At 41.5% G+C, this 10,696-nt stretch overlaps 1 long non-coding RNA gene across 1 annotated transcript in view; it reads right to left on the bottom strand.

The window, feature by feature from the left end:
- The window catches only part of LOC122811706, a 44,851-nt gene extending 35,648 nt beyond the window's left edge, over positions 1-9,203 (bottom strand). The window contains exon 1 of the long non-coding RNA XR_006366280.1: positions 9,097-9,203. This is a non-coding gene — a long non-coding RNA (uncharacterized LOC122811706). The remainder of the gene's footprint in view (positions 1-9,096) is intronic.
- Between the last annotated feature and the right edge of the window lie 1,493 nt (positions 9,204-10,696).

Below are 10,696 nucleotides of genomic sequence, written 5' to 3'. Positions count from 1 at the left end.
AAAAAAGTTTGGGGTACACATTACAGCTGCAGCAACACTTTGGACACATTTCACAGTTTGGTTCTACTTGTCACATTCATTTCATTCTGTACTGACTGCAGTATACTTTATACAGGGGTTATTACTACTTTATTGGTGGATTCATAACTCTTTCTCACACCCTCTCACTTGTTTTCATTTTACTATTCAGGATGGTACTTACTTCTAGGCTTTATTGACATGTTTTACCTGTAGTTATTACAATCCTTTCCAGCAGTCTCACTTCTGTCATGTTTCAGTATTTCAACAGGGATATATTTCACACATGTGAGTTGCTCATCTTCTGCAGCTGTACTTTTCAGCCTGCTGCAGGTTGTGCACTATGATATTATAGGTGGGGCATCTTTATTTCAGAATTTATTTCAGACATTTTCATTTTTCTGTTTGGATTTCAGACTGCAGCACACTTTTGTAATCAAGCAATACTTGCAAACACTTTTACACTGTTACTTGCACATTTTATTACTTAGTGACTACACTGCACTCCTTTGCTAACTGTCATACTTTTATATTTCTTTACAGTTACTGGGAGTGGATTACTGACCTGCCTGGTGGCGTAACCGCACCAGCCTATCGCCATAGGCTCGTCGGTTCACAGAACGGACACCTGCAGCTGTAATATAAATGAAGTAATATTGGAATACACATCTCCATAATATCAGCTAATTTAATTTCTTACATACATAATTAAATGTAACTTACTCAGTAGTGGGGCATTGGGCATTTGCCGGGCCTCCTGGATCCAAAGGTTCAATTGGTCCTGCTTGCGTCTCTTCAGGTCCGCATGGTGGTGACGGACCTGCTCACCAGTCCTTGGAATCCCTGTGGCACTGATAAGATCATGAGCCAACCGGTCTCACGCCTCAGCCCTATATGCTCCCCACAGGACCTGGCCCTGCATGAGTTGGGCCTCATGATTGTGGACTAGAGCCAGACCATGTATCTGGACTCCTCAACGCCCCACCTCTGTGCTCGAAAGCAACTACCCTCACCTACACCTGACATTCTGGCTGCAAGTCAGTTCTACAATCGTTTATGCTGTGTATTCCCGCCTATGGGGCTTATATATGCCATTTTTCCCGCACTTATCTGTGATTGGCCATTTTGAAATTGTATCCACTTCACAAAACCTGCTTTGTCATGCTCCACTATCTATTCATTCCTATATATTTGCTATTACTGCATTTCTGAGTACAGCTGTTGTAGCTTAGTGGTTCAGTGCCTTGACTATGGTGTATGGTATCCTGGGTTCGAACCTGGCCACTGCTTTTTATATTTTATGACTGTCTAGACAGGCTAGGGGGTGTGTCTGTGTAAAGGCAGTTTTGTTACAGCTTGCTCAACGTTGCCTGCCGGTTAGCTTGTTAGCGTGGTGCGCAGCTCCGCGCAAATGGGGTGCGCTGGCTTACACCTCATTTGGCTGTCAGCACACATAGTATGCTCAGCTCAGCAAGGGGCACACAGTTTGAGCATGTTAAATCACTGCTCGGCTACGGGCACTCATTTTGCACCTGTTAAACCACTGCTTACATACGGGCAGATGCACTCACCTTGTTAAACTGTAGCTCAGCTATAGGCACATCTGGCATTTTTTTATTGTTTTGTTACCTCACATTTCTTCAAAATAAATGGACTATTTCATTACATTTTACATAAAATGTGATTTTATATGTGTACATGTTTGTCAGGGACTTGTTTTGTGCTTATTTTGCTAAAAATAAAAGTTGGTGGTGTGGGGGCTCGAACCATGAATGCCTGTTCTTCAGCTGACATCTCTACCACTACACTATTGCTTTGTGGCTTACTTTGCATATTTAATTCTTATATGCTTTCCCACTGACTGCTAACTGTAGCTGTGCTACGGGCATGCCCGCGCAAACAAGCGCACTCACGGGCAAACATCTTTACAATTTAAAAAATATATATAACATGTTTATTTATATATTTTATGTTCATAGTCTGTGGGGGCATGTGTTGGGTTGTGTTTATTCACATTTCCGTGGACTCTGTCGTGGGTGTTTACTTTGGGCACTTTTACTCTTCTGGGGGCATGTCCGCTTGCAGGGCTCAGCCTACGGACACGCCCCCTACTGTCTTACACGGACCGTGTTAGACTTAGGTGTGATTCAGCATGCTCTCGTGAATATGCAGAGCATGCTGACATCACTCCGTTTAACTGCAGCCTCCATGTAAGACTTATAACTCTTACACGGAGGCTTTGTGAATCCTGCCCAATGTCTTTTTTGTTCAGTGCAAATCAGCACATTTAGGTTCATAGGTTCATAGGTTCATACTAGGCTATCTGCCCGAGGGCATTTACAAGCCTAGCCCATCGTTTTGTGGCTTACGCCACCCCTTTAGTATGGGGAACTATACCCATTATTTTGCTGTGCCTCTGTCGAGCAGTGACACTGAGGTAATCCCTGGGGTATATCTGCGATCTCCCATCCATTGGTCAAGATTTCTCCTGAACAAGGCCAGCGAGGTGCTCTGCCTCACATGTACCGGGATTTTGTTCCACAGCATAGGGAGTCTTTGGGTGATGAATCTATCCCTCCAGCACGTCCTATTAATAGCCGTGTCGAGGTTTAAGTCTCCGCCCTTGTGGCTCTGATGGATCTAGATTTTTGAGGTGAAGCATATTCATCAAATCTGGGTTTGACATGGCCTTGTATGTTAGGCAAAGGTCACCTCTGAGCAAGGTGTAAGCGACTGAATAGAGCTGGAGTTCTTTCAGTCGGGCAGCATAGGATAGATTTTTGAGACCCTTTATCCTTTTGGTGAGGAACTTTTGTGGCCTCTCCAGCTGCTGCAAGTGTCGGGTCAGATACATTCCGAATGGGGCATTGTACTCAATCATTGGTCTGATGAGTGATGAGTAAAGGAGACTATAACCTCCTTGATCTAGATGAGAATCCCTTCATGATAAGGTGGGCAATGTAGAAGGTCTTCCTAACTACTTTAGCTACATGGGTGTCAAATGACAGACTATTATCAACCAGTGTCCCCTGGTTCCTGATAACTTCTTCTGTGCTCAGTGGATTGCCACCTATTTGGTAGCTAGGGGTAACCTTGTTTTTCCCGAAGGGTATGACTATGCATTTTTTGGCATTTAACTTTAGGCCATGGCTCTGGCACCAGTTATCCGTTTCTGTGAGACCCTTCTGAAGAATATCTGTGTCAGATGTGTTTTCTACTATGGCCCAGTTTTCAGTCATCTGCAAACTTTGTCAGCCATAACCCTCCTGTGTTTGCTTGTACTGGAAAAGTAGATGCCAAACAAGAGTGGGCCAGGACTGAGCCCTGTGGGACACCACTTGTGACAGGCTTTGAGTCTGACATGGCGCCAGCAACTCTGACCCTATGGGTTCTGTCACTCAGCCAGTTTGCAACCCATCTTGTGATGTATGGGTTAACATTTAAGCTGATGAGTTTTTCAATGATACCCGAGTGGGGTATTGTATCGAAGGCCTTAGCCAGATCGAGGTAGGCTGTATGGACTGCCTTTCCCTCATCAATGGCTTTGGTGACTGTTTCAAAAAGTCAACCAAGTTTAAAAGGCATGATCTGCCTTTGACAAAGCCAAACTGGGTTGGATCCAAAGTCTGCAAATTCCCTATGTCTTTATTTATGAGGTCCATTATGATCCTCTCCATGGCTTTGCAGATAAGGCTTGTCAAGCTAATGGGCGGTAATTTCCAGGGTCGGTGGAGGCACCGCCTTTGTGAAGTGGGACCACAGTTGCAGTGCGCCACTCCTGGAGTGCGATCCAGAGGTAAGACTTTGATTAAACAGCTGTCCTAGCTGTGGGTTTAATTCCTCATTGAGTTCGTGGAGCACACAGCCGGGGACACCATCAGGTCCCATGGATGCTGTGTTTTTGCTTTGGAGAGCAGTTCTCACTTGGGCTGGAGATGTTTGGGGGCTACAATCGTTTGGTATAGATACCTCTCCTTTTGGGGGGGAGAAGTTTGCACTGAACCTGTCAGCCAGTATGTTGGCAATGTCTGTAGGATCAGTAATCTTCACATCATTTTGAACTAGTTCTGAGCATATCTGGGAGTTTCCTCCTAGGTTTCTAACATAGCTAAAGAAGGCCTTATGATTGTCTTTTGAGTCTTTAGCTATTTTTCTCTCAAATTTGCTTTGGATGATTTTATGAGAGCTCTTAGTTTTTACTTATAGTGATCAAAGGTGTCTTACCTTTTAAGGATTTTGCTCTATCTTGTAGTAGCTTCCTCCTTTTGTTGTAGAGTTTGTTTATGGCTGGGGTCCACCAGACTGGACGCTTGCCTTTGGTACAAAGAGTCTTTGTTTTGCTTGGGATTGCCTTATCCATGCAGTCCTGCAGGTGCTGGTAGAAGGCATTTGTAAGTGATTCAGCGGCTTGAGTACTGTTTTCCGCCGGCTCGGGGCCTTAAAGGAGACCACACTAGTCTTTAGAAGTGTGAAGTCGGCTTTTGAGAAGTTCTTTACTGTGGTCTTTTTTATTTCAGGTGGGGGTGGGATGAGGACCTCCAGCGAGATTAGTTTGTGATCTGATCTCACCAGTGAGGGGTATACTTCCGGTGTTGAACATTGTGCTCCCATGTTCGTGATGATGAGATCAAGTATGTTATCTCCTCTTGTGGGAATGGTGACTAGTTGTTCCATGGCATTTGAGTTTATGAATTCCAGGAACTTTTGGGCTAGGGTGTTTGGGCTTGAGTAGTGTTCCCAGTCTATATTTGGGTAATTGAAGTCACCTAGTATGATGGTGTTTGGTGATACATTTATCCCTCTAGTGTTTTCAGGAAGGCCATGTGAGGTTCCTGAGTTTGTGAGGGTGGCCTGTAACATGCTACAATTTGCAGAGCAGTCTTGCCTACGGTTAATTGCACCTGGATGGTCTCCGATGCATCATGCGTTGCCACCAGTCTTGAGGTGTGGGTGTCCTTGATGAATATGGATACCCCCTCCTTTCTTGGTATTTTCCTGATTTTGGGGCGGAACGCATGATATGAGGTAAAACCTGATAGCTGGGGTCCTCTCAGGAGCCTTGAACCAGGTTTCTGTCACAGCACAGACATCGATGTTCTCCATACTGAGAAGGGCCTCGAGTGCGTGCATTTTGAGATTTAGACTTCTGGCATTGAGCAGCATTACCCTTAGTTTTTCCTTTTTGTGTTCTAGGGTGGTAGGTTTAGAATTTGAGCCTTGCCTAAAAAGGCACTATGGGGGTGGCAAGAGCCTTTGCCAATATCCGAATCCCAGGGTGACAGGTGCAAGCCGTCCCTTAAGCAGCGTGGCTTGTCCAGCATGTCATCCCAGGCAGACAGATACTGGATCCCCTTTGAATGACACCAGTGTTTAAGCCAATTGTTAAAGCTGATCATCTTATCTCTGTATTGTGGCATCATTCTTGGTGGAGGTAGGATACTGCTCAAGGTCAGGGTCATACCTTCCTGGGCTACATAATCAGAGAGCACCTACATGTCTCTTTTCATGTAGGTCAAGGAGGTACGCCTCAGGCCGTTTACACCAGCGTGGACAATGACTGAGTCGATTTGTACCTGCTGTTGAGAGACCTGAGTGCTTGCGTTATGTGGCGGATTCTAGCGCCCGACAGACAGCTTACTGTGACCTTCTCCTTACTCAGTCTGGAGAGCGGACGTCAGTGTGTCTGACTATGGAGTCACCAATGACTAGTGTGTCTGGCATTGTGTTTGGCCTTAAGGGCTGTGACTGTTTGACACTCTGACTGTGAGGTCTATGTGTTGCAGGTGTTGTGTTCTGAGATGGTGGTTGTTTGGGTGTCTGCTTTGGTGGCCTCTGCTGTTTTGGTAGATTTTTGATCAGAGCCTCCGAGTATGTCTTTGTGTGTTTATGTGTATGATTTGAGGTTGTAATGGTACTATGTGAGACTGGGTCTATAGTGTGTGTGGTAACCTTCTCCTCCTGACTGGTCTTGCCAGTCCTATGTTGAGAGAGCTCAGCCTCCAGTTTGGCCGTATAGTTGCATCTCTCGCATGTATTTGTGTTTTGTGGGAGGAGGAGAGGGTTGTCTGTGTACATGAGGCAATTGTAACATTGCCTCAATATTCCCAGGTTCACCAGCTGAGCAGGAGAGGACACTAGCAACTGATCCCTCGACATGCTAGAAGGATAGACAAAAACTTTAAAAAGATTCGGGATGTGGGTGACCGAGAAATGGGGGTTGCCTTTTGGGGTGCTATCTATAAGAGTGCCGTATCAAGGTAATAAGTACTGTAGGAGCAAGTGCTAGGTTTAACAGATAGAGAATAGTCTACTTAGAGTCAAGTAGAGATGATCTTTTTAGTTATAGGATACGCTGATTAGATCAGTAGTATAGGTCGAGGAAGGTAGTTTCAAGGGAAAATTTGAAGAGTGGACTTTAGGTAGCCCGAATAGTTTAAACCTGCTTAACCGGAGCTGCCCTAGTGTGCAACAGTGGCAACTCCGCGCTAAATCGCGCTAAATCACGCTAATGCGCGCTAAAGCGTGCTTTATAGCAGGGGGCTGGAAAAGACAGGAAATGACCCAAAATGGCCAATAAACTACAAGTTACTGCCTTAAACCACTCCTCTGAGGACAAACAGGCAGCTCAGTACTCCCTACTCCCACTAATGAGTAAAGAAACTACCCCTTGACCAAACAAGGAAAATGGAGAAAACAGGAACCAAGACAAAGCCCAGGGATCAGCAAAATCTGGTCTCTGGAACACTAGTTAGGAAAGTATGGAAAGCAAGGATATTTTTTTGTTTTTTTTCAAGTTTTTTTACAGAAAAGCAGAAAACACAATAAATGCTATGATTTTCGATTAAATGCTATCAAAAGCTAGTACACTTGAGTGTATTAGCCTGTAGTTTAACTTTTAGGCAAAACTTAAACTAGCAAGTGCAGTAAACAGTTTTAGCTTATAAACACAGGAAAAACAGTGCAAACTTTGATAAAATAAGCAGAAACAGTAGTCGAAAGGCACAAAAAGTCGAAAAAAGCCAAGAAAAATACTTAAAATCTGGAAAGGTAGTCTTTTCTGGTCTCTGCTGCTAGAGGAACACTGCTGGCCAGCACGAGGAGCTGTGCTGAGTTCTCAATAGCTGGAAAAGCCTGCCAAAGCGTGCTTTATAGCAGGGGGCTGGAAAAGACAGGAAATGACCCAAAATGGCCAATAAACTACAAGTTACTGCCTTAAACCACTCCTCTGAGGACAAACAGGCAGCTCAGTACTCCCTACTCCCACTAGTGAGTAAAGAAACTACCCCTTGACCAAACAAGGAAAATGGAGAAAACAGGAACCAAGACAAAGCCCAGGGATCAGCAAAATCTGGTCTCTGGAACACTAGTTAGGAAAGTATGGAAAGCAAGGATATTTTTTTTGTTTTTTTTCAAGTTTTTTTTACAGAAAAGCAGAAAACACAATAAATGCTATGATTTTCGATTAAATGCTATCAAAAGCTAGTACACTTGAGTGTATTAGCCTGTGTTTGCCTTTAGTTCATTTAAAAGAATCACTCCATCTGTGCCTTAAAACACTGTAACATAAACAATCTAATTACTTTCAGAGTTAATTTATTTCAAACTCAAACTCATTACCTTTTAGCTATAAAACTCTGCATCAACACATTTTTAGATGTAACCTGTGATTAAAGACTGCAGTGCATTTTGGGAATGAGAATGTAAATCCTCACCCTGACACTATTTTAGTATTATCCGCATGCAATACTATACAATATTAATCCATGTACCAAAATGTGTACTTGCAGATTTTCTTATATGTGGATTTAGAGCAATGCATTATATTTTTATTTTACTCAGTGTAACATAAAAGACCTTAAACTTTTAATAACTTTTGTTAACAGTAATTTTGGATTTGGTTAGATTTTAGTGATATTTTGTGTGTAGATATTTTATGCTGTCAACATACATAATTATGAGTATCCTTAAAATAATCTAAACAGCATATTATTGACAGCAAAAATATCTAAACTGAAAATATCAACAAAACTGAAGCTATAGTAGGGAAGGGTTTATACCCTTTCTCCACTGTTATTCAAAATCAGAGTAAGGGGGGGGGTTGCCTCCCTGCAAAAATGCTAGTTTTGGATGTGGTTCAATTTTGTTGATATTTTGTGTTTAGATATTTTTACTGCCAATATTATGTTGTTTAGACTAATTTAACTACACACACAACACATACACACAGACACATATGTTTTCTTACTGGCTGGAAAACTGAGTGCCCTCATCTAAATTACTAGAACTCCCATTACACATTTTCCAGCTGCATGTGTGTACTTTAGTCTATTATTTATTTATTTATTTGTTTATTTATTTATTACATTTATGAAGTTCAAGTGTGGTCCCCAAATGGCATACAAATCACTTGTAAAACTCCAAACGAAAATCCAGCATCCAAAGTTGATCAAAAAGACAAGTTTATTCCAGTAAGCGCTTTCACCCTTAGGCTTCTTCAGACTTTACAAAAAAGTAACTACTAAACAGATTTAAAAATCCTAAGAGCTCTAGTAATTGGTCGAGCTCAAGCCAATCAATGCTAGTTAACAAAAACATCACACGAAGTCAGTGTTAAAAATTCACATAAAAAAATACATCAATATTAATTGCCCATAGGACAAAAATTATTTACAAAAACAGTATTAAAATCTCATAAACATTGTTAAACCAGCATTAAAGCAAACACTTCACATAAATAATAATAAAACAAGTTAAACACATTGACCTAAGTATATAGGGTTAAAACAACCCTCCCCATAGCGACTAAGGGGAACAAATAACATTAAAGTCTCGTTCTGGCAGAAATCTGCCGTATTTACAAAGACGATCAAGTTCCTCATTATTAAAAACTAAATAAATAACAAGGCTTCTTACTTATGAAACAAAAAACTCAGTGACTTGTGTATAGAAACACAAAGATGTTAAAAAGTTAAAATACATCGAGTAGACAGCCTCAGAGAGGCTTCAGGGTAAACCAACTCAAATAAGCACCTAAACAAACCCATACGAGTAAACATACCCGCAGCACAAGACACTTACCAAATAAAAATAATAGGTGTGTCAAACCAGTGGTTATAATCCATATGATGTACGGAGCATTCCTAAAACTGAAACTGGGCATGGTATACTACATCCAAACATAAGTACAAAACACTTCCTAGTTCTAAGTATATACCTACGCTACGTAGAAACGTCGCTAAGGTCAAAAAGAATCTGTAAAGCCAGCAACGTTTGAAAATTGTCAATAGATGGCAGTATAGCCTAATCATTTGAATTATGAAATAGATCCAAATAACATAGTGACTATTATATTCAAAAATGACAAATCAAACGGCCGAACATTCTCACAACACATTGGATGAGCTAAAACAACTCATCAAATCTAATACAAAAGATTTATAAGTGCATAGAAAGAACTGTGTGTCAGAGAACTATCTATCAAAACAGACCCCATAACTTAGCAAGAAGCAGCCTAATGTCTAAAGAATAAAATATGAAAACAAAACTTCAAATGTCTACCTATCAAGTGGACACTATTAATAAATCATCAGCTTCTATACTACAAGCTAAGATGTCGTCAAAGTGTATCAAAAGAATAAATCATAATACAAGGGCATACTGGACCACAAAACCTTACAGCAATAGATAGTGTACACTTAAATATAGCTAGATATATATCCCAGAATGTCTGCAGGAAAAACTATGGAAAATGTAGAACAGATGGATATAAATGCTCACAATGGAACGTATGTCCCGAAGTCTGAGGAAGGGGGAAAAAGGGGGGGGGGGGGAAGGGGGGGGGGAATATGTGTGGGGAAGGGAAAAGTATGTGTGGGGGAGGGAAAAAAGGGAAAAGGGGGGGGAAGGGGGGGGAAGGGGGGGGCGAGAAGGTGAGGAGAAGTGGGGTTCAAAGCAGTAAACAAAATAAAGTGAAATACGTATAGCTATCCTACAAGGAACAAATGTGGGCAGATAAAGGATTATTTCGGTCTGCATAGCCTCCTCTTTTTTAAGATGGGTCTAATCTGGACTTTATCATTCAAACCAGGTGCTCTATCGGCTCTGCACCTGATAATCCACTTAAGCTCATTCTCCAAGGTGAGATTAACCATATCGCCTCCTCTTACATTATTGGACAAAGTTTGAAGAACACAGAAAACAAATTTATGTTCCATTCCAAACATCATGGTGTGCTTTGCCAATGCATTATGAATACATTTGTTAACCGGATAGTGTCCGACTGGGTTAAAAGCCTGTTTTCAGCAGAGACCCGGGGAGAAAAGCTCCGGATATAAAAAAATGCAAACATAACAGGTATAGAAAAAATAAAATGCAAACATACTATGAGGAGACATAAAACAGCTGAAAAAAAATAGAGCTAGCAAGTAGTTGAATACAGCATGATAGAGAAACTGTATTACAGATGATATGGTACTATCTTCAGGGTCCCAGAGGTAGAGCAATATCATAGATTCAAATGTAACAGGTTCATAACTACATAGTAACTAATCATTCAAATCATACAGGCATAGTACAGCATAAAAATTACAGATGATACAGTTAAACAGAATCCTGTGTAAGCTGTAGATAGACTATGTAAGGATTGGACAAACAGTATCTGAGAAGATACAGAGATTAC

This window comes from Protopterus annectens, chromosome 9.part0, assembly GCF_019279795.1.
Source record: "Protopterus annectens isolate FY-2018-M chromosome 9.part0, PAN1.0, whole genome shotgun sequence".
Classification (NCBI taxonomy): Eukaryota; Metazoa; Chordata; order Ceratodontiformes; family Protopteridae; genus Protopterus; species Protopterus annectens.
This window is presented reverse-complemented; position numbering and strand designations above follow the sequence as displayed.